This window comes from Pinus tabuliformis, chromosome Q (assembly GCF_031772625.1).
Source record: "Pinus tabuliformis cultivar Carrire ecotype Pingquan chromosome Q, CPIR1, whole genome shotgun sequence".
NCBI classification, from domain to species: domain Eukaryota; kingdom Viridiplantae; phylum Streptophyta; class Pinopsida; order Pinales; family Pinaceae; genus Pinus; species Pinus tabuliformis.
In genome coordinates this window covers 1245603885-1245629627 of record NC_142296.1, presented here as the reverse complement: position 1 = coordinate 1245629627, position 25743 = coordinate 1245603885, and the positions used below count along the sequence as shown (strand labels likewise).

The 25743-nt window shown below is 32.5% G+C and overlaps 1 pseudogene; it reads right to left on the bottom strand.

Annotated features, from left to right (window-relative positions):
- LOC149224328 (beta-galactosidase-like) overlaps nt 1–25743 on the bottom strand; it is a 41882-nt pseudogene that overhangs the window by 6461 nt on the left and 9678 nt on the right.

Here is a 25743-nt window from a genome sequence, read left to right as displayed (position 1 = left end):
TACATACATGCAAGCCATGTATCAACAAAACCATAAAAAAAACAATGGATATTTTGTTTTTAATTATCAACTGCTCTCCGAGATATCAGATACATGTTCTTTTGTTTACTATCAGTTAGATATTGCGTAACTTGATTAATTGTTTGGTGCATATAAGTAGTTATTCTAAACCGAGTCTAGATTCTATACTTACATTTTGCTAGTTTATGCTCAAATTAGAATAAAAAAATTGCAACAAAAATGATCAACATCCATATAAGTTTGTGCATAAACTTTAACTAGTTGCATGAGAAAAATCACAACTCTAATAACTCAAGGTTATCATATTTGTAGTACTAAAAACCACATTTCTACAATCAAGGAGAATACTAATAGACGATGGAGCTATTTTATAGCGTTGACCATTAAATATGAGTCTTCCAACATTATTTGAATCATAATTGATAAGAAATGCAGCTAGACAATTTCCAGCTCCTGCATAATATACATAATCTTGAATAGGCAACATGTAAGTAATTTTTGTTCTGCGTAGCATCCCTTAAGAAAGTATGAGAAAATGTTCTATTTTATGTCTACCAGAGTGTGTAGAAGAAAATATTAATTGTAGAACTTTAATAATGAGTGTGCTTCACTGGTTCGATTTTAAAGGGGATCACTTTGATATCTATAATTATTAAAAATTGCATGGGCATTTAACATTTGTTACCTTCGAAGGTTTTGAACTGTAGCCAAACCTAGTGAAATTACTTTTATTATTTGAGGTACCCTTCAAACTTATTAATCAAGGCCTTAATTATACTGTTACCTTGTTTCTTCCTGGGAACTTAGGTAAGTTATGAGAGTTTGTTTATAATGTTATGTTTAACTAGTAAATAACATAGTTTATCTCCATAAATCATCCATGGTCTCTTCCCTACTGCGGGGATTAAAGTGGAGCACTTGGATGTTGCATGTTTTCATGGATGCTTAGTATCTCACTGCAAAAGGTTTAAGATGTAGTGAAATCTGTGCAATTCCTTTTGTCAGTAGACACACACGATACATGACTTAGTTAACAAGGCTTAGTTTTAAAAATTAGGCCATTTTGTAAATCTTCAAATTATTCTATCATTAAGATTTTTTTTCTATGAAAAACCCTTTATAGATTGATATAATATGATATTTTCCCCTACAATTGTGATTATGACACTAAGGAAGGTATGAAAATCCTTTTATTCATTGAAAAATGGTAATGATTATTACCTTACTATGATTGTAGATGTGATGCTTACATGAAGGAATTGAAACAACTTACTGTCCATTAGGCTCCTAATATTCTTATAATTGCACTAAAATTATTTCAGGTTCTATTTGCCATCATAACTTAATCCATGTTTGCACATTGTCCTAATGTTATCTTCATTCATACAGTTCATGACATTTTTATGGACTTTACTCTTTAGTTCTTACAAGAATATTTTATGAAGATGCAGATTGGGAGGTTTGGCAAGTTGAACAAGAGGTTACCATTCCTTGAAACACTGGATTTGTCAACTTACGTGAGTGGAAAGGGAAATGATTATCATATATACAATATTTATGTTGTTGTTGTGCATGTCAATATGCTAAATTCCTCCTTTTTGGGGCATTATGTTTGTTATGTAAAGGACCTACATGGATCATGGTATAGAATAGATGACTTGAAAGTAAGTAAAACTTTTATGATCAACCACATATCCTAGGAAGTTTATAGTTTTCATCCATTGTGTACCTTAATGGAAAAAAGTTATCTTTCCTTGCTGTAGTTTGAGACTTGAGTTAGTACTTATGGAACTATTTTGTTTATAGGTTAAGAGAGTTGATCTAGAGGACCTATTGTCTGAAAGAACTTATATGGTCCTGTACAGTAGGTGAGTCTATCCATGTTGTTTCATAATATATGCAAGAAGGGATATTGAAATTGAATTCCTGCATGGTAATGTTACAAATATTTTATTTTCAGAAAAAATGACATTTTACTTCTATATTGGTCTAATATTTTCCTTGCTTTCCACACAAAAAATGCCATATGATTTGGTGCTTTTGGAATCTGATTTTTTAACTTATTATTGAATTCTTGAAGATTGTTTTTCAGATTTGATTTTATTGCATAGCACATTATTGGCATAGATGATCCTACTTTGTTTTCTTTATTACCTTGTATAAATTTATGAAATTTGTCTAATTTTAAAGTTTTGATTATCTATTCTTCTTTAAGATTATAACTTTATACCCCTTGTGACAGAGTATCTGTTCGACCCTCCTTTGCTATTTCTAATAACTCAAAAAGTGTCAAAATATGATTATAATCACATTACATCTCTTGTTCACAATCAATATCATTTTACATCCTGTAGGAGAGATGGATATCTATCCAGTCCCTTTGAAGTGGTGAAACCCCTCAGGAGCAACCGTGGTAATGAACAAGAAGCTACCATTGAAGATATTGAAGTTTTTGGCAACCTTACAAGCAGTGATGAGCTAAGAAATATGCAGGAGTTAGATTTAGCTATAGGATCTTTGAGTAGTTGTGACGTGGATATGGTGCCTATAGATGTGACATATGAAGTATCAGGATTGTTAGCTAGTAATTCAAGTTGTTCAGAAGAGTCATAAACAAAATCTGAAGAAATGCGACTAAATATAGTTCATTCTCCCCTTTCTCAAACCAAGCCACTGAACACATTCTTGAATAGGAGTTCTTCTTGCCCTTATCTTGTTGTAATGAAGAAAATATTTTCTATGAACAATATAAATGAAAGAGCCATCTCATTTGATCCATTGGCAGAATTGGTTTTCTTCCTTGATAATAGGTTTGATAATGGAGATTGCAGTTGCTCAGACTCAAAGCATTCATATTTAGATACCTCAAGGACCAATGATTTGACTGAAAGTGATACAAGTAGGATTTATACCATTCAAAATTGTGATTTAGATGTAGTTGGCTCAGAAAGGATGGATTGTGGCTATTAAGTAGCACAACTCTCAACTGAAATTTCCAGTGATAACTTTCATGATTTTCTTAATGATTATGCTATAAATGGAATTGTGGATAATTCTTCACAAAGTGTTCCACATACTATGAATATATCACAATTTTCTTATGACAATGGTGAAGCTTCTTTGAATTCATCTGTTCATGCTTACCTGCCTACAATTAGAGACAAAAATAAACATGGAACTATTCTGAACTACAGGAATTCATGTGGTTAGGCTATAAATATTGACAATATTTCTGAAGCTGATATGATGGAGAAAGACAATGATGTGAGGGATGAACCTCATAAACATGTAGGTTCTTCTTCCAAGTAAGTGATTAGGAATGATTCTCATCTTGGCATGCATTGTTTCTTAGTCATCAACTAGAAGACCAAAAATTCTCAACAAGGATAAATAATTTGTTGATTCCCAGTTTAATTTGACATTAGCATCATATAATGATGTAATGTTGTGTGAATCAACTAGAGATGCTAAGGGATTTCCTATTGAGGATGGCATGGTGGAGGAACTTGCATATTATACATTAGAATAATGGTCATTTTCAAGCCAACACTTAAAGGAACACATTGATACATGTCAAAATGATTAGAATGGATGTCTGGAAAATTCACAGGGTGCAATGTTAGAAATTTCTGCTTCTACTAATGAAATTTTTGTTAGTCCACTAGATTCTACCAAAATTGTCACTACTTGTAGTAATGGTAAACCAATCAGTACGTGAGAAAACAAAGTTGTAAAACCAAAGACTATATTTACTCCAGGATTTTCGAATATACCTTCAAGTTTGTCTCCTAGGACTAGTTCTATTTCATATCAAGATGGTAAAAATAATTCATTTATATCAAGTGGAGAATGTTCCTCACACAAATATTCTTATTTGCATGGTGATGGTGCCAAGTTGGTGACTTAAAATTCTTCTTAGTTTGATGTGGACTCTAGAATTCATTTAGATGTTTCTTCACATGAAAATTCTTATACCCCGGTAGATGGGTCAAAAGTGGTGACTCTTGTCTTTACTAAGTTTTTCATGGGTCCTAGAGATGAGACAATAACATATATTTCATGTGAATTAGCCCAGAGGCAAACAAGAAACACAAATCCCTTATTTATTCCTGGATTCTAGATAGGAGAACCAGGTCACAACGTGTAACCTAGTCTAAGGCTTCACAGAATAATGATTATAGTGCAAATGGATTTACAGTAATGCAAAAAAAACACAGTGGGAGATGGGATCTCCTGTGTTGGTCAATTTTATGCAGATGATTGCAAGCCAATATTAGGTCAATTCCCTTTCCATGTAAATATATAACTTGATAGATTGCCTAAGGATGAAATTCAACTCCTGAAAAAGCTTCTCTCAATTTTGCAATACTGTGAGACAAATTCAAGTGAAAATTGTAGAAAATATATCACATCTAAGATATAACATACCATATTCATCTATGGGTGCATCATAGTCATAAGAGGTTGCAATGAAAGGCCATTCTGTTGTACGGCCAAAACTTGTTCCTCCATGGTACTCTAATAGAAACAAATCAAAATCATACATAATTTAGTTAAAACTTCCGTATATGAATGTCACATGCTAGTTTGATCCAATTTTTAATGTGCAAATCCTACCATGTAGTAGTTTACAAAAGGCCCACTCATCCCTAAAAAGTGAGCACCTACAAAGGTTAGATCTTCCACCGGTCTATGACGAGATACACCTCCAAATTTAGTATACATAGAAAACTAGAGACAATGTTTTAGATAACTATAAATGCAAATTACATTTACCACTGGCTATAAACATTATTGTATATCTACATTTTTCAATTTGTTGCAAAAAATATTTACTACAGAGGTTAGAATCTTCATGGTGTCATTTTCTCTTAGCATGCATTTCAAAATTAATTTGAATTTGAACTAATGGGATTTGTTATTCCATCAGCTGAAATAAAGTTCAAAATAATCTCAGTATCAAGTACTCCATGCTTTTGTCCACATTGTTGGTTTGTAAGGCTTGTTAGGTACATTGTCACAATATAAACCATTGCCAATGTTTATCTATTACAAAATTAAACAAGAAATAAGGTAAAAAATGAAAACTTAGATATCACTACATGGATTATTACAAGAAAAAGAAAAATAGAATGCAGGACCCTGAAAATCCCACAATCTATTACATGGTAGCTATTCCTCTTTCAATACACTAAAAAGTAGAAAATGACAGACATCTTATTAAAATAAACTACATGTGATCAGTTCTTCCCCTAAAATAGTTAATAGAACATATATTGCAGCACCAACAATTAGTCAAAGAACTCTTTAGACAGAGTGAATATGCAAAGCAAGCTAATTATTGATTTAATTAGTGAAACATTTCCATACAATAATACAATTTGACAAGTTCATCCAGAGACATTGGCCAGAAAGTGCCCAGATGAAGATATTATGATATAAACATATAAGTGAGTATTTATAACATAACTTACCACAGGGTTTGCTGCATCATCTTGTTTTCACATAACCCACAATACACCATTATCCATTCCCACAACCATCTGAGCAACCCAATTCATATATTTCACTCCAATAGAGCCATACTCCATTTCCTCAAGTTCATAATCATTTTCTACCAATAAGAACACTTTTTCCTTGGTCATAATATTAAAAATTCAAACCATGAGCATATACAAAGTTCAAACTATCCATGCCGGATCACTCCTTTCAACAAATTTAATGAATCAAGCAAATGACTACCAATCAAAATTTAACACATTTTACTAGGAGGGATCAAAGTATACTTGGGTCATAATAATTGGTCCACCTTGTGATTCAAACAATCCTTCAATTTTCATAATGTCGACAATATTTTTTTGTGAAACCTTCCATTGCATTTTGTAGGAAACCCAAACAGACATTCATAAAATGTAACAAAAATTATATGTGATTTGAAAGTATGTGACTCACTGATACTCATAGTTTAGAGGACATTACTAATCACAATGTTTCATCTCATTAAAATTAAAATTAGAATTTAAAGAAAATAGAAGAGTATTCATAGAGGTCAACCTTGAAAAGCTCATTATTTTTTCTGAAACTGATGCCAGGAACATAATTTAACCAAGTTGGAAAGCTTCTGTAGATATATCAAAAGATTCATGTCCAATTTTATTAACACCTGGCAGATATTAAGTGGAGAAGACATTGAAAAAAATCATTTAAAAGGAAATATACCTAAAATTCCATTCTGCATAGACATAAGGGCCAATGCGAAGATGAACCTAAAGTCTTGTCTTGGGGGAAAGCTTCATAAACTTCACAAGATCTAATATTCCATCAAAATTGTACTACAGTAGCAAGTTACAATAACAGAAGCAAGAGGTATAATTAGAAAACAACAAAAGATATATAAAAAGGATTTATACCTTCAAAACCTACATCAAACTCTTAATCACATCCCATAGAAATTTCTATCAACTTTAACCCAAAAATAAAGTGCCATATCATCAACCCACCACACTACTAAGATTTAGTCTGATTAGATTGTGAAAAGTAGCTTTTCAAGGATTATATACACTTTAGTTGCATCATTGATAATAAGTATATATGAACAACTAAAGAGCTGTACAAGACAATCATGCCTTGAAATATCCAAATGTCCAAATACAGATGTAAGAAATGCAAAGCCTTACTGCTTGCATATACAATGTCAAACTAGATTTCAATTTATACAGTGTTCATTTATGAACCTTTTTCCTAACAGAATGAATGAGATACAAATTTTATAACAGTTATTGAGAAACTTAAAGTCCAACTAGTAGCCATTATGACTATGAAAGCATTGGATAAACATCACAAATATGAATGCTGCAATCAGCCTTAGCCTTCAAAAATTATGATTTGAACACGACAATAGGAGTTTCAATCCAACTATTTCATCAGTGGTATATAAATTTTAAGTTTGAGAACAATTTCTAACCCTTACCTGAGAACATGAACTCTTTACATAACAATTTTCTACAATCATATGATGGGAATTGTAAGATTCAATGAAAAAGGAGAATGCTCTTAGACCATTGTCGGAAACTGTTCTCCTACAAACAAGAAACAAACTAAAATGTGACTACTATTAAACTGTTAAAAATATCTCATTAGTAGTCCACCAGGACATCATTACTGGAATTTGCTTTACCATAATAGTTTGTAAAAAGTGTACCACTAGATAATACATTTCAAGAATGCCCAAGTTCATCATGAAAGACCTTAAATTGCAAGGCAATGGATCAATGCGATTACCATTCCATTGCTATAATAAGAAAGAAATATCAGAAATGGCCTACCAAAAAAATCATTAATGAAATCTGCCTTACCATAACAGTCAATGGAAATTAGGTTGCCAAATTCTACCTTAACATTTTAGGAATAACCAACCTAGTCACAAGAGGTCTTACAATACAAATCAATGGCTTAATGTGATTACCATTTCACTGTCATGTTGAAAATATATCAGTAATAGCCTTCCGACACATTATTATTGAAATCTGCATTACCATAACAATTCATGGAAAGCGGGCCACGAGATACCTATGAATCAAGGCCTTACATTGCAAGGATATGGCTCAATGTGATTATCATTTCACTGTTATGCTAAGGAAATATCTTAGTAATAGTCTCCCAACACATTATTACTGAAATCCACCTTCCCATTATAGTCCATGGAAAGTGGGTCACTAGATACTACCTTAGCATATCAAGAATTCACAAATGTATCAAAAGAGGTTTTACATTTCTCGGTGATGGTTCATTCATATTCTCAAACACATAAGTATGTATGATGTCCAACCCTCCATCCTTCGCCTTCTTGACGAGATCTGACCACATCTACAATACCCAATGAATTTACACAATTATGTACTCAAACTGCAATTGAATTTTTTTATTTATAGGCCAATTAAGCAAAAGCCAAATCCAAAGAGTTAAATTAGCAGAAAAGGGCATCCCAACATAACCCAAAACAAATTTCCACAACAGAGGCTTTTCACGAAGGGAAAAGTAACAGTTTCTAGATACAGTTATGTTAAAATCTAGGGTGAATTCAACCATGACCTTGATCTCCAGGAATGGTAGAGGGTGAAATATCCCCTAATTAGTGTCATTCCTAGAAATCAGGGGCGATTGGAAGCAAATCCATCTTGAAACAAAGAAAATCGATGTTGGAAAGAAATTTGTACAGGCAAAAACACATTTTCACAAAAATATAATATTTATTTATTTTTTAATTAATTTTTGGGCTAAATATAGAAAAGGGACCTGTAATATAAAAAATTTTCCCCTCTAAAATATAAAACCCCTTAAATTTCGCCTATGGGCTAAGATTCTCCCCTAAAATTGTCTATTTCTACAACTATATGATGACATGACTTTCTCTATTAAATATATACATACCTCTTCCTTCATGTGGTCATCTAGACTTCCTTTAGGAAACATCCTTTCCTTGATTGAAGATGAAGGTACTTCAACCAAATTGACATGATTTACTCCTTTGTCACCATACCATCATTCTTCTAAATAATGGATCCCACACAAGGTGGAATGTCAAAAATTAATGAGACACTTGCTTCTTCCATGTAGAGGTGAACCTTCTCATAAAATTTCTAGTGGAGGATCTCGATGATCCTCACTTTGCAAATGGTCCTTTCTAATAATGATGTTGATGAACTTTATTTATATTCTATCTTGGTACATGAATTTCTTCCAACCATATATACTTCTACTTCGGTTGTCCTTATATGTTTTCAATCAAGATACCATCTCTATCATGATGACTGCTACAACCATATATAATTTCTACTTCATCTATCCTTCCATGCTTCTATGATGATGTCATATCTATCTTGATATAATGCATCCTATCATACTTGTGATGCTTTCTATTCTCTTCTATAACTGAAAAGAACTAAGTGAAGGAGACTATCTCAAACATACTAGAGATATTTCAATTCCTCCTTCTTTATCTTCTTTCCATGCACTTCTACTTCTTCGATGATACAAGCTTCATTTCTTTCCATTCTCTTCTTGTTGTCCTTCTTGAGTTTGGGACAATTCCTTTTATAGTGTCACCATATTTGTTACACTCATAGCATTGTATCTTTTATATATCGATCTTCTTCTTTTTCCTATGATCAAACTTTCCAAACTTTCTTTTTCTCTTGGCCATGGCCGCATATGCTTGAACTTGTTCATTTAATCCAACATGACTCTTTGCCTTCAATATAGTTTCTTCAATCTTACATAATGACCAAATTTCACTGAATGGAGTGGCTTCTTTCTTTCCATATATACTTGATATAAAGTTTCCCCATTCATTAGGTAGTGCATTGAGCACAACAATGGTCATTTCTTTATCGAACATTGTTTCCCCTAGCTCTTGTAGTTGATCTCTTATTTATGATACAATCATAAGGTATGAGGCTATCCATTCTTCATTCGATACCTTCATTTTACATAATTTGGTTCTCAATGATATAAATTATCCTACAGTACTTACATAGAACAGTTCTATCAATTTTTCATAGATATCCTTTGATTTCTCCAACTTTGCTACACAACAAATGAGGGAATTCTTGATTGATTTTATGAGGAGTCTTTGAGCCCTTATTTCCCCTTTCATATACTTCGATAATTCTTGAGTTTCCTCTTGAGATGGTTTGGAGATTGAACACTTTATGTATTCATTAAATTCATTCTCTATGAGGATCAAGTCTATCCTCTTCTTCCATGCAAGGAAATTTTATGACCCAACTAGTTTGTTGATTTCCTTGCAGAATGAAGTCATTCTGATAGAAGTTTCAAACATAAATATAAAGAGACTTATTTTTCAAGTGAAAATACTCCTTGATGATGATATCTTCAACTTGATGCCTTCTTGATGAAGGTATCTTCCTTCAAGTATGTTTGAAGTGTGATCCTTTTTTCAAAGATACGAAGATCACCTTGATTTCTTTAATGATGCTGGAAAAGATTCTGCTTTCTTTCTTTGGATATAGAAATGTAGAATATGGAGACTTCAAGATGCTTCAAATGTGTAGTATTTTGTTCTTTGAGAAGATGTAGGGTCCTTGAGGTATTCTTATTCTTGTGATGATGCGATCCTTATGATGCAATGGGCACTTCTCCTTGATTCTATTTGTATTTTTTATGTCCTTGATTGCTTCTTAGTCCGTCTTGAATTCCTTGAATATCCTCGATGATATCTTGTGCTTGGTCCTTATGTGTACTTCTTCAATTGGATGATATTTAAGCTGCTTCTTCATCTTGATGTTGTCAACTTAGCTTTGATACCATGTTGAGAAATATAGGGGTAGCTAGATTAGGTGATTTCTCTTTTTTTGGTAACTTCTTGTGATGTATTTTTACTTAACCTGATTAAATTATTCTTTCACTTTATTATTATTAGTGTTTTCTATCATCAAAAAAATACCAAAAAATGAAGATCAATGAGACAATAGGACACAAAATGTAGGCTACTAGCTAGGGCCAAAACCTCTCCTATTGAGAGTAAAAGCCAAAAGAATTATTCTCTTCTTATAGAATCTTCAAATGACGAATTCCAAGACCTAAGAACCTTGAAAAAGACCCCTCTACTTCCAAGTCAAACTTACTTCTTGATGATATTTCCTTACACAAATTACAACAACAAACTCTAACCTTTCCAGTAACATCTTCTACCCCAACAACTTTTCTAGTAGCTTCGACCCCAACAACATTTCCAACAACTTCAACTTGCCTAGAAACTTCCATCAATTTTGACTTTCCCAAAAAATTCCAATAATTTTGACTTACCCAACAACTTACAACAACTTCGACTTGCCCAACAACTTCCAGTAGCTTCAACTTTCCCAAGAACTTTTAGTAACTTTGACTTGCCTAAGAACTTTTGAAACCCTAAAACAAGAGAGAGAGGTCTAAAACTTCGATCTTGCTTCTTTTCTTCTTATCCTTGATTTTTGTCCTTTTCCTCTGGTCTTACTTCCTCTTTATTTTGGAGGTCAAACTTTATTTTGTTATATTTCCAAATGAGGTTGAGTTATTTCTTATATATAGGCTTTCCAAGGGTACTAATTGCCTCCATGAGGTTGACTTGTTGTAGCTCATTGAGAAGGTCTTGGAGGGTATTTTATGACAAATATTTTTTTTTTACATAACACAAGATGCCAAAAGGGGTCTTACATGTATGACAATGACTCTTTTGACTTCATAATTCTATGAAAAACCTAGAAGCACTCAATGGGTGCTTGACCTACAAATAAATTTACCTTGAGCATGAAACCCATGCATTAACAATCACAATAATAAAATTTTTTGTATCTTTTCATCAAATACATAAAACCATGATTACAATAGTCATTATGAAGACCAAACCGAGTTACATATTTCAACAAGGCCCGCTTCTTGGATGAGACTTTGTCTTTCATCTATATTACTAGTTTAATTATGTTCTATTTTCCTTTTGGATGATAATCAATATTTTTTTTTTTTGTTTGGATTAGAAAATAGTTTCTTGAGATTGTGTTTACCTTCTTAGAAGTCTGATAGAATTTCCTGTTTGAATCATTATTGTTGTTTCCTATTATTAATTATAGTTTCATTATTGTTGTTTCTTTGGTTAAAATTGTTGTTTCTTAGGACACAACCATTCTTTTGAATAAGTATTGGGTTGCTTGATAATCAACTAAATAAGTTAAAATAACATATGGATGGTTTCTATGTGATCTCTTGATTATAGTCTTTGAATTATGTGTTATGCATTAGATTTCCATTTCTGAGCAATAGGTCCTTTTAGTACTATATTAGTCTTGGTTAGTGGTAGTTCTCTTGCATAGACATTGTATAATATCTTGGAATAAAAAGATGAATCCCTGGATGATAAATTAGTGTTTGGTAATTTACTTGTTTATTCAAACAATTGAATATCCAAAAATTTTGGCATTGTTGTTGGGGAGGCTGTCAAAAGAGTGTTGCCGTACTAATGAATGGTTGTAGATGCATACCTCATTCCATGAAGGTTGGATATTAAAAATGGAAGGTAAGAACTTGCACACACACCTTAACTAAGACTTTTTGTGGTGTCTACCCTTGAAGAAAGTTTCAGGTCTTTTAATGCATGGTTAGGAAAGCAACTAGAGGTAAGAATAAAAAAGAGACAAACAAAAACTCTTCTCCCACGAGCAGTGGAAACCATGGTTGAGTTTGCCTTGGATATTTGACCTTCATAGATGAAACCATTCATAAAGGAGAGTCTCAAGCTTTAGTAGGGCCTTGATCAATATCCAAAAATGGATCTACTATTATTTCCATTCATGTAGCAAGATCTTACACTGCAGTGAAAACTGAGATTCATGATAGAATCTTGGGATCTAAAGAAAGTTTTCAAGCCTTGTCTCACAACCATCCCAATATTTTTACAAGAGAGAGGGGCACTCTTGTAACATAAAATAGGGAGGAGGTAAATGAGTAACCTAAAATTTCAAACTCCTGAGAAAGAACCTCTTGTAACACCCATATTAAAGGAAGGAATTTGGATTATTGACTTAAATAGTGTCGTAAGGCCCAGACAAGATCCAAATTCCCACTATCATACTGATCCTTTTTAGTTGATACCTCATGATTTTGGAATTCCAAAGGGATATTGGTATAATTTTTACCAAATGGAAGGGTAGGGGAATATATCAGTTACACAAACATGGATAATAGAGTTTCCTATTTTTGATCCACAAACAAATGCACCCATGAAAGCTATACCACTCCAAGGTATTCCCAACTTTTATGGCTTAGCCTCAGAAGGCCAAAATGTATTCTTATTTGAATTTGATGTTTTGTGTTGAGGATATTATTACACCACTCATCTATAGAAACTAAATTTGTTTCCCTCTACCTTAAAAGGAGTAGCTTTATGATGGTTTATGGGATTGGGAGGTGATAATATCAGTTCTTGGGATGGGATGAAGGAAATATTCTTAAAGAAATACTAGGATTATGGTCAATATAAAGACTTGAAATAAGAAATATTTAAAATGAAATAGAAAGAGGATGAAACTTTAGAGGAATATATAGAGAGATTTAAGTATAATCTGTAAAGGTCACCATACATTACTCTTCCTAAAGAAGTATTAAAAACTACTCTCATTAGAGGTATGCAAGATTAATGGATAGAAACACTTAACTTAATGGGAAGTGAGATATTTATAAATAATAATAGGATGACATTGTGAAACTGTGTATCAGGTGCTCTTGCAGAAGCAAAAGAACCAAGCATGGGATACAAGACTCCCTAAGAAGAGCTATTAAGACCACATGTAGAAGAGTCATGAGAGAAGAACTCAGTAATCTATTAGATATATTTAAAATTGATATCTTGAGTACTCTGAATACATAAATTGATGTTTTTAAGATAAAACAAAAACAAGTAGGACAAGAATAGGTAATGGAAAATTTTTATCCATGTTTTTGTCATAAACATGGCCGCAAGGAGTGTCCGTTGGATGCAATCGAAGTATGTGCTATTTGTGCGAAGGGCCATTCAACGAAGTGATATCCAAACCTTCTGAGATTAAAGGCTATTTTTAAGGAAGTTAGAGAAGAGCTTGAACTGACCTACCTCATGGCTCAATGATGACAATGGAAAACTTTCCCTTTAGGTTTGCCTCAAGATCCTTCTATGTTTTTCTCTGGTCAACAACAATACCTTGGACCAATTTTGAAAAATCAATAGTGTTATCTCACATATTGACAAAATAAGCAATATACTACACCATTTTGGCCAAATCAACCATACCTTGGATCCACATGGAAAAACCAACAATACTTTGGACCACTTGGGCAAAGCTCACAAAATATATAGTATCCTTCCTAATGGATGAATCAAACTGCTCAAGGGCTAGTATGACCTAAAAATTGGCAACTCCCTTCAGGTTCTACTAATAAACCATTAGGAGCATTACCTCAGTCACAACCACTATCATCACAACCACAAATTTTGTTACCTTCAAATAATTTTCCACCATTACATCCATAATTACCTGCATAACCAAATCCCAAACCAAGCCATAGTCTTGTACAACTTGTGGAAATAATATATACTCCTGATAATTGCGTGCCCTATTTATAATGTAATGAAATTAAATTGAGACTAGGACGAAAAATTTCCACGGGGAATCCTTCAACATATTATGAGCAATTAGAAAATGAAAAAACATAATAAAGAGAAGAATGAACCTGAGAAATATTAAACAACTACAACTGGTGGTGGTACAAAATTATCAACTGAATCCATCAAAAATCAAGAAATAACTAAAGTTATAGCTGCTGCTCCCCCATTTCCAAGAAAATTGACCATATTCAAGCAACCGATATATCCTAAATTTGATTTGATAGTGGAATTACAAAATCTTTGTGTTAAAAATTCCTCTTTTATAAGTTGTCAAATACGTGCCTATTTATGAAAAAACCTTTAAGGAATTATGCATTAAAAACCTTGGAAGGAAACCAAAGGAACAACCCACTATTCATGTGATTGGGAAGTTGTTTGACTTGATCTTAAGGAAACAAATCCCTACAAAATATAATGATCCTGGAAATCCTGTAATCACCATTCAGGTGTGATGCATTAGTTTCCCAAATACTCTAGTGGATCTGGGATCTGCTATCAATATTGTAACATTAAAAGCCTCTATTTTCCTTGGATTCATGAACCAATACGAACACATAATATGATAGAATTAGCTGATAGATCTATAATCAAACCAAAAGGAATCATTGGGGATATTATTGCCTCAACAGACACTTGGGAATACCCAACTAACTTGCTAGTTTTCAATGTTAAAGATAAATTGGAAGGAAACCCACTTATATTAGTCAGAAATTAGATTTCCACTGTTGATGCATATATCAAGTGTCGAATTGGGAACATGAAAATTTCCAAGGGAACAAACCTTAAGAGTCTCACTCTTTATCCACCTGCTAAACCAAGTATGGAATTTGGTCATCAAACATGATTTTCTCCTAATCATGAAGAATAAAAACTATGACCTGTCCTCACTATTGAACAATACATCAATAGATTTATTAGTCAACCATATGTCGTAGATCACCCAACATGCCAAAAATTGGAACTTGTCTTGGGTAATGAAGCCCAAGGTTATCCTATGGAGGAATCCACTAGTGACTATATTCCCACCATAATAGTTCACAACAATGTTCCAATTGAAATAGAGCTTGGAAAATCATTAAATATTAATGCCAATCTTTAACTAGTTCCCAACAAGAATGGTTGACGAAAGTTCTCCAAAAGCATAAACAAGCTTTCACTTGGGATTACAAAAATATGAATGGTATTGACCCTAAAATTTGCACACGTCAAATTTATATAGAAAAGGATGTCCATCCTGTTCTTCAAGTATAAAAGAAACTAAACCTACACCTTAGGGAGGTTGTTAAATAAGAACTCTAGAAAATGCTTGACACCAATTTTATATACCCTATATCAAATAATCAATGGGTTTTTCCATTGGTTGTTTTCCCTAAGAAGAATGGAAAATGGCATATCTGCGTAGATTATAGGGAATTAAACAAGGCCATAAATAAAGACTACTTCCCTCTCTCGTTTATTGATCAAGTGCTTGACACTCTTGTTGGGAAGATGTATTTTTCTTTCCTGGACAAATTTAATAAATATAATTAGATTCAAATCACCCCAAAAGGGAAAGACAAAACTATGCTTACTTTCCCTTGGGGAACATTGACATACTGTGTTATTTCATTCAACCTTTGCAACACATCTCCAACTTTTCAAATATCAATGCTAAGTATATTTTCTGATTTGATTAATGAAGGACTTGAACTCTACATGGATGATTTTATGCCTTATGGTGATGAATTTAACGAAGCATTGAGTAATCTAGAAAAAATCTTCATTAGGTGCATGGCCACTAGATTGCGCCTTAAAAATGAAAAGTGTTAAATTTTGATGACAAAATGCATCATTATAGAACATTTTATCTTTTCTGCAGGCATCTAGGTGGACCCAACAAAGATTGAGGTAATTTTTAAACTTCCTGTTCCCTAGACACAAAAATAGTTACATAGTTTTCTTGGTTATGACAATTATTATCATCAATTTATAGCTCACTTTTCAAATATTGTAGCACCATTATATGTATTAATGGGACATGTGGAATTTGATTGGACTAATAAATGCAATCATGCTTTTACAGAATTACGAAATTATTATCAAAAACACCAGTACTATGAGGTCTTAATTGGGAATTTCCATTCAACATATCTTCAGATGCGTCTGACATGACTATAGGAAAAGTGTTGGGACAAGAAGAAGAAAAGAATCCCAATGTAATATACTACATTAGCAAAAACTTGACACCTGAAGAGCTAAATTATATTGTGACCGAAACAAAATCTTTACCTGTTGTTTATGTTGTTAATAAATTGCATCACTATATTATGGGTTATCTTATCTTTTTATATACTGATCATTCTGCAATTAAATATATAGCTAATAAACAAATTACTAATGGTAGAGTGATTCATTGGCGACTTTTGTTGTAGGAATTCCATATTACAATTAAGGCTCAACTAGGTAAAGAGAATCTTGTTGTTGATTTCCTATCTAGGATTCCACCTGTAATTGATTCCTATCCTATGGAAGACAAGTTTCGAGATGAAAATTTCTTTGTAGTGTCTATTAAAACATCGTGGTATGAAGATGGTGCAAACTACTTAGCATTAAGAAAATTTTCGTCACACCTCTCATCTCGAGAGAAGAAACATATTATCCAGCAAAGTGATCAATTTTCATAGATATATGGTTTCCTTTTCCATACTAGAGTAGACTTTCATACTCACAGATGTATTATGAAAGATGAGGTTTATGATATCCTTAGAGACTTCCATGATGACCCCTGCGAAGGCCACTTTGTTTATAGCATTACTGGGCATAAAGTGTTGCACATGGGCTACTTTTGGCCAAAAATATTTAAGGATGCCAAAAAATATGTACAGTGTTGTGACAAATGCCAAAGAATGGGCCATCCCATTTAGTATGATGGAATTCTTCTTCAGACACAACTTACGTTGGAGCCATTTGAAAGGTGGGATATGGATTTTGTAGGACCCATTATTCCCCCTTTGAACTATAAATCCTACATTCTAGTCTGTACATATTAAGTGACGAAATGGGTAGAAGTAATAGATGTTTCAAGAACCACAAAGGAGGTAGTTGTCAATTTCATATTTGAGATCTTTGTTTGATATTGTCTACCTAGGGAACTCATCACTAATGGAGGGTCCCAGTTTATAGCTCAAAATATTTTTGCAACCCTACAAAAATATCATATTAAACATAGGTTTACTTCATCATATATGCAAATGGTCAAGTTGAGAGCACAAGTAAAGTGTTAGAAAATATATTAACTAAGACAGTGGCTTCTAATCACCAAGATTTGGCATCTAAACTTTTTGAATCCTTATGGCCTTATCATATGATCTAGCATAACACCATTGGCTTCTCACGTTACTAGCTTGTTTATGGTAAGAATCTAATTTTTTTCGATTGAATTCGAAATCAAGACTCTTAAAATTGCCCATGAAGTAGGCATGATCTTACAGAAGCACAAAAACAACACTTTAAATAGCTTGATGAGTTGGATGAAATACGCCTTGCTGCTCTTCAGCAAATGTCAATAATCTAGTAGCAAAGGGCCAAATGGCATGATCATCTTATTAAAAGGAAAACCTTCCAGAAAGGTGATTGGGCATTGTTATACAATTCCAGGTTTCAGGATTTCTCAAGGAAATTTTAAATGAGATGGTTGGGCCCCTATGATGTTAGTGAAGTGTATGAAAATGGCATTGTGCATCTCACTACCATTGATGGATTTGACATTTCTTTTATTTCTAATGGTCATCGATTATGCATTTACCATCAACCAGTTTTGAATCGGTCTTTCTTCCATGAAGTTACAAATGAATTCAATTTGTAGATCATAGCCGGGCAAGGGAATATCCCCACGTTTGCGACTGGGTAAAATTTTTCCTTTTGAATTTTTCCTTAATAATGTATATATAATAGGATTTTCTATTTGATTGGATTTGTTTTTTTTGTTTGATATGTATATTTTTACTTTTATTTCTTTTAATAATTTGTTCTATCTCGAGTCCTAAAATGCCAATTCTCCAAATCCCGATTGTATTTACCTAAGATAAAGTTGTTGTTACTCAAGTTGCAATTGCTGTAACCTTAACTTGCAATAATTACTGCTACTACCTAAGTCACAATCGTCCCTATCTAACTTGCAGTTGTTGATTCATGATTGCTACCTAAGTCATGGTCACTATTACTTAAGTCATGATTGTTGTTACTCTGGTCACAACTATTGCTACTTCGGCTTATTTTCATGGTTTTTTCCCCTTCTATTTGATTTGAAACTTATAGGTCTTCCCGATATTTGTCCCTTTGGTTTGAATGGGAATACTTTTGACATTTTTGGGTCCTCTTTGAAATGATGATGGGACAACCAGTTTATCCTAGTTTATCTATAAACGAAATGTTATTTCTAAAGGATGATCCTACAAAGATGATTTCATTATGTTAACTTTCAACTTTCTTAATTTCATAAGTTCCCGATCATGTAAATTTATCGTGATTATGATAAAATTTTATTTAATTATTTCTGTCACTCTCTAATGCATTATTTTGCAACCCTAATCTTAATATAGAAAAATATATGTACCAATAGTCATTTTAAAGTTATTAGCCTTTCAGAAGAAAGAATAGCCAAGTTGAAAATAGTTACTAAAATACTTTTTGTGCCATCCCTAACTCTTAAGGAATTGATTTTCCACCCTATCTATTAAGCATTCTTTTTTGGTTAACGGTAATTCTAGTTGAATTTTAAACTCAAAAACTAAACTAGAGGATAAGAGGTCTCATCAGAAGTCGGCCTACCATGATCATAGGTCCTAATGAAGTGACATTACTACTACTGGTCACCAAGCCAGGGTAATGGCCTTCTGTCGTCAGCTAAAGGACAAGAGGTCTCATCATGAATCAACTTGTCCACTTTTGTTAGCTCCTGTGAATGGCATTGTTATTAACTAGTTACCAAGCCATAACGATGACCTTCAGTGGACATCTAAGTGGTCTTTAGCAAATATATAATTATTCCTAATATATGGGATAGTGGCATCTCAATGGGTTAAAAATGCATCCCTGTTGAGGCTATAAACACATGCTAGCAGTAGTGACCATTCCTATGGTATAGAAGTTAATTCAATAGTATGATCTACTTTGTTACCTTGTGTTCTCAAAACTGATTGCAAACAAAAGCTTACTTTTGTATATATAAATTTTTCTATAATATATGGTTTGTGGGGTAAACTTTAATCAGTTCTTAAAAGATGAGGGTTATGGTTTACTGGTTTAATTTTTACATGTTAGGGGCAAATCTTTTAGGATATTTGAGATTTGACATTTTGTATCATATAATATATCATTGCTTATTTTATAAGTTTCATATCTTTAACCAAAGATAGCTCCATTGCCAAATCACTCACCAGTTTTTGGTAACTTAATAACACTCCTATTATTTTGGGGTGGAACAAAGAGGCCCTCATCTAAATTCTTCAAAAGTTCCCTTTTATTACCACATTGTTGATATCGATTAGGATGACTAATAAATTGACGCTTCCTCATCTTTGCAATTATCCACCTGTGATTTTTAATTTTGATCATTTTTCTCTTCATAAATGAATATTAGGTGGATTAATCATTGTATAGATCTCGAAATCATTTTTAGTGGCAATTCCTCTACAATTTTATGTGGCAACATCATTATGAAGTAAGGCCATACCATTCAATCATTCAAAATAACCAACCAATTGACCCCTCACTGATTAATGATGTGACTCTTGCCTGAGTATGACCTTTAATTTCATTGCGGGAGAAAGAGTGCAATGAATGAATATTTATGCATGTCAAACTATTATTCATATGTTGTTATACTATGCTAAAATTATATGTTGTAACTTTGGTTGTGAATGATAGAAACTTAGTAAGGCTAACTCTATTTTTCAAAGTTTGTAATTATTCTCCTCTTGAGTAATTGACAACGTTGCAAAAATGAGAGGATAGCCTGTTTGGCATGAACCAAGCCATCTGCGAACTACAAACATAACACGTAACATTTTGAACCATGCAGGATGGTTGGATTACTTCAAAAGGATTTAGGAGTTTGACTGAGAAATAACACTTTGTCAAATTCATGCTTATGATGGCCTTGTGATGGAAGTATGAGTTAATTGGATGGGGTGTAGATATTGATTCCCCATGAATTGGTGCCCCCTATTTTTCTATCAATCTGATTATGAACTATCTCAACAAAGTGCATGTCAAGTTTTTCAAGAAATTAGGGACAAGTGTGGACTTAGACACAAAGGAAAAGAAACTTATGAAGCTTATTCTCTTACTTCCCTACATGTCAACTATTTATTTGCATATAGATAGTTATTGCATGAGGACATTCAATCAAGTCAGTTGGGAGGTGATGTTGGGTCTCAGAATTGTCATACTTCTTCCATTTAATTCTTATTTTCTATGATGGTTCCTTACCCTTTTGTTCTAAATTCATGACCTAATGTTTGATAAAGTTTGGGTTTTCATAGATTTAGTTCACTCAATTGATTGTGCTTTAATGAAGGATATTTTATCTCTAGAAAGAGATAATAATTTGTTGGGAGAAGTCTTATTATGAACAAATTACGAGGATGAACAGAGGATGCTTGAAGGAGATTTAGAAATATTTCAAGTTAGGCTGTTCTCAATTAAGGAGTTGATTGAGAGACATGATTCTCCATTTATTGACTTCAATATATTAAATCTACATTAATTAGAAAGGTAATCATGAGAATCTTCGATTTTCAAGTCATCCCTTATCAACATTATTTTATATTGCAATCTCATTTTTGTAATATAAAAATAGAGGATTTGCTACAAGAAAGATGATAAAGAATTATAATTTGAGATAGACAATAATCTTAGAGTGATTATAATTGTATTTTCAAATATTGGAATGATCTGAATTGTTTCAAAGGCAATTTGCTCTTTTTGGTTGGGATTGCTTCCTAGATGATACCCTCTCTTTCATTTGTATTACTAGTTTAATTGCATTATGTATTTCTTTTGCAACATAATTGGTATTTCCGTGTTTGGATCAACGAATACTTTCTTGAGATTTTGTTTACCTTCCCAAATGTACGATAGAATTTCCTGCATTAATCTTTACTGTTGTTTTCTAATATTAATTATAGTTTCATTATTGTCGTTTCTTGGTTACAATTTTAATTTATTAGGACACAACCATTCTTTTGAGGAAGTATTGGGTTTCTTTATAATCAAATGAATAAGTTCAAATAAGGTTTGAATGGTTTCTATGTTGTTTCTTGATAATAGTCTTTGAATTATGCGTTATGCATTAGATTTCCATTTCTAAGAAATAGGTCATTTTATTACCATCATTAGTCTTGGTCAATGGTAGTTCTCTTTCATATACATTGTAGACTATCTTGGAAATTGGAATAAAAAGATGAATCCCTGGTTTATAGAATAATGTTTGGTAATTTAGCTATTTATTCAAACAATTGATAGTCCCAACAACTAGTAATCAATTCAAGCACTGGAAACTCAGGTTTCAATTAAGAATAATATCTATTCATGAGTATGTAGACTCTCTTAACATTGACTCAACCGTATTGGCACTCCTTACCTATGTAGGGGCGGCCTTTGAAGTCAAAGCTTGGTTCATTTATATATATATATATATATCTATATATATATATATATATATATATATATATATATATATATATATATATATATATAATTTGATGTAGTCTAAATATGTGTAGTAATTCAATCTATGATGCATTTTCGAAAAATAGAAAAGGGAAAAAACGTTTTTACAAACTACCTCATACCAAAATAGAAAAGAAAAAGTCATCAAAGAAAACCATAATATGGAAGCCCTAAAACAGAAACATGGAATCTTGGGGACATTTACAAAACACCACAAATCACTCAAATAAGTTATATTTCTAACCTATTTAACCATATCAAGAGCTGCATTGACATTTCTATGCCTAATAACTAAAATTTCAAAATCCACATTTTGAGGCTGAAAAGTTCGAAAACTCCACTAAATACCATATCACCCAAAATGTTCATGCAAAAATAGCATAATTCATATATGATATTGTGATTCTCTCATAGCTCAAAGATAAGGTCTAACCTTTTTAACATTACCTTGATATTGTATTAATGCCCAAAATCCTTGATATTTCTCAAATATTCCAATTTTTGAACTCTACCTAAAGCCAAAAATATCAAATAATTCAAATTAAGAAAATAAATCAATCCTTGTGACTAGCATTGAAACTCCAGAACTTTAAAATTTATACCAAAGTAATTGAAATAAATATTTTTCATACCATATTTAAAACATCAACTATTATTGCATATTGCATGTTTTTAATGGATTTAAGAAGAACATTACTCTCCAACACCCTCGTTTTCCCATCACGTCCTATAATAAATTGGATTAAACAACTAATATGTCAATTAAAAAAGAAACACATAAGTAACTTTTATAACTTTTCCTCCAAGGAAATAAAATAAAATCAATTATGCACAAACCTGTCCAGCACCATCTATGGTGAAGGGGTTCACAGGAAGGCTTGGATTTGTGTAGTATTTGTATTAAAATAAATAGAAAGAGTGGTTCGTAGAAGTTCTAACTAAAATAAGGATATAAACATAGATTTACCTATTTTAAAAAAGTCTTATTACTCAATCCAAAATAACTACTTAATACTCATAAAAGCCAACTACTAGAAAAAAAACAACTAAATTCATCATTTTTTAAGGAAAAAAACTAAAATAGATATGTAAGAATGCAACATTTAGAAATTTCATATATTTCCTGTTTATGTACCCCAACCTAAAGTCAATTTCATCTTGGTAAATAAGATTATCATCTCCCCAAGAGTGTAAGGAAAAAATAACCTTTACTAAGGGTTGGCCTTCACATAAACGTCAAAATGAGGTTGACAAATTGATACCAAGCTAAACATCAAATGACCCACCAGAATAGGCTATCATTAGAAGGTAAAAATAAGCCTTATTATGGAACCCCCAATTACTTTGTAGGTCATCGCAATAGTATTCAAAACTTTCTCCTCCAAACACACTCAACTGCAGGAGACCACAAAATCTCTCTGATGTCAAATAATAGAAAATTGGAAATCATGTTGTCATAGGTTGTCCTCATCCTTGCATTCCAATGCAACCCAAGGGTTGTAGAGGTTAAAGTTCAAAACAATATTGAAGAAAATCCACACAATTAGCTAGTTATACATTTAATATAATACAATATATTTCCAATCAAAACTTGCAATAATTTAATAATCATTCAAGGAAAAATATGAGCTTCACAATTATGGTTTTAGATTTTGTTGTAGGTTGGGATCCATCTAAGTTTTAGAATATTTTATGAGGTTTGAATTCTCTATTCATACCTGGATCCTATACTAGATTCTATCATATTTTTACAAATTTTCTCTCTCATAGGTCCATAATTCCCTCATCCAAGTCCCAATCTTTTTTTTATACAAGGGAAAGTCTTTATCCAAACTATAACTATCTCACTATGTTGACCAACTTCGAGATCAAACATCATACTCAGTCTTTACCCCCACAAAACCCCACCATATATCATATGTTGATTTCTTGCAAGATATTTAACCAAGTTTCAAACATTCAAACTACAAAATGCACAAGAGCCTCACAACTAGTTCAATTGAATAGCATACAAGATATTAAGGAAGATTACGAGGGTTTTATCATTGATAGGTATATTTTTTTCTTCTAGTGGTCCCATGTTAAATTGCTTCACAATACACACCACTACAAAACCACCTCAAACATGAAACAAACCAAATTAAAGGAAAAATATTTTTAATTATGTAGGATAGTCAAGTGACTAGGATGGTATCACATCAAATTAGGTGTTAGTGTGAAATTTCTGGGAAGGTGTACCAAAAACACTTCACTTAATTCACTAGGTGACACGTGACGCTAACAACAATTTGTGGCTTCTTTTGCTTCATATCTGTGATAAAAATTGGAAAAATTGCAACAAAACAACATATACGATCCAAAACAACAAACAACAACAATATATATATATATATATATCCAATGCAATAACCCAAATGGAAAGACTTTCAAATGAATAAATATTTTATTGATAACACCTGGTAAAGGATATCTACAAAAAAGGTTTGCCAATCCCCCTCTTTGGGATGGGTCCTTTGATTTCCTTGATGCTTCAGTAATCGATTCTCTCTCTCAAATGTGGAAAACCTAGATTAATGTGGAGAACTCAAATGGGAGATCAAGTAAAAAGAGATGATAATGGTGACTATGTTAATGATCATGGTGAAGAATGAATGGAAAACCCTCCTATTTATATCAAAGTATTGAGTTAATCTCGAAAATGGAGAATAATAAAATAATATTGACCAAATCAAGATCTAATCGCTAGGAATACTTTATTATAATTTTTGGAGAGGGAAAAAGTATTCAAAATGGTCAAATATCTTTATTTAGAAATAATTAACAAATAAAATGATCTATTAATTATTCTTGAGGATTAAGAATGGTGTGAAATTGAAATGATTATTAAATAGTAGTTACCAATTATTCCAATAATGGAAATAAGGAAAAATAAATAAATAATTATTTATAATTATTCCTAGGAGATTTAGTCAAATGTGACAAGGAATAATTATGAAACAATGATTAAATAATTATTCCTAGAGAAAATTAAATAAATAATGATTTGTTCAATTATTTTCACGGGGTTTTTAATTTTAATCAGAAAATAATTTAATAAAAATGGTTTTCTAAAGTATTTCCCATGGTGAAAGTGATTTTACCATGGTTAAATTAATCCTACATGGTGTATTTTGATCCACCTTGTTATAAATGGCTAGGTGATCATTTGTTGGTGATAACAGATTTCCCCTCAACGTATGAGTGTGTTGTAGCAGCTACATCCAACCTCCAAAATTTTGGCTCGCATGAAAATTTCGGAGCCTTTTGTGGATCTTGTGATCGATCGTTTCTTGGTCACTTATTGGTAAGCTGATGATCTCAAGCCCCCCTCCTTGATCTTAAGAGTTGTTCACATTCTCATCTTTATGCAACATTTCCATCTTTGGGCATAAGGATTCGTTTGTCATGCAAAGGGAAGTTTGTTCTACTTCAATGGGAAATCTTTGCGTGTATGGGTTGTTCTCATTACATAGACATGTTTACACTCACTTCATGCACTCTTGTCACAAAGGTTGATGCACCAAGCATAGTATGTCTTTTATATTCTGGATGGTCTATGTTGTATCACTAAGTGTTCAAGTGTGTGATCATAGTCAAGTTCTATCACTGTTTACATTAGTTTCACTGATCTCACACTTAGCTAGTTTCTTGAGCAACCTAGCCTCATCCAGCTTTCTGGAACTTCACACTTTGCTTTTGCAATCCTCAAGATTTTTCCCTTGCATGATGGGTCTATGAAATGTGTAGAGACCTCGAACTCCCTTGGCATCCAAAAC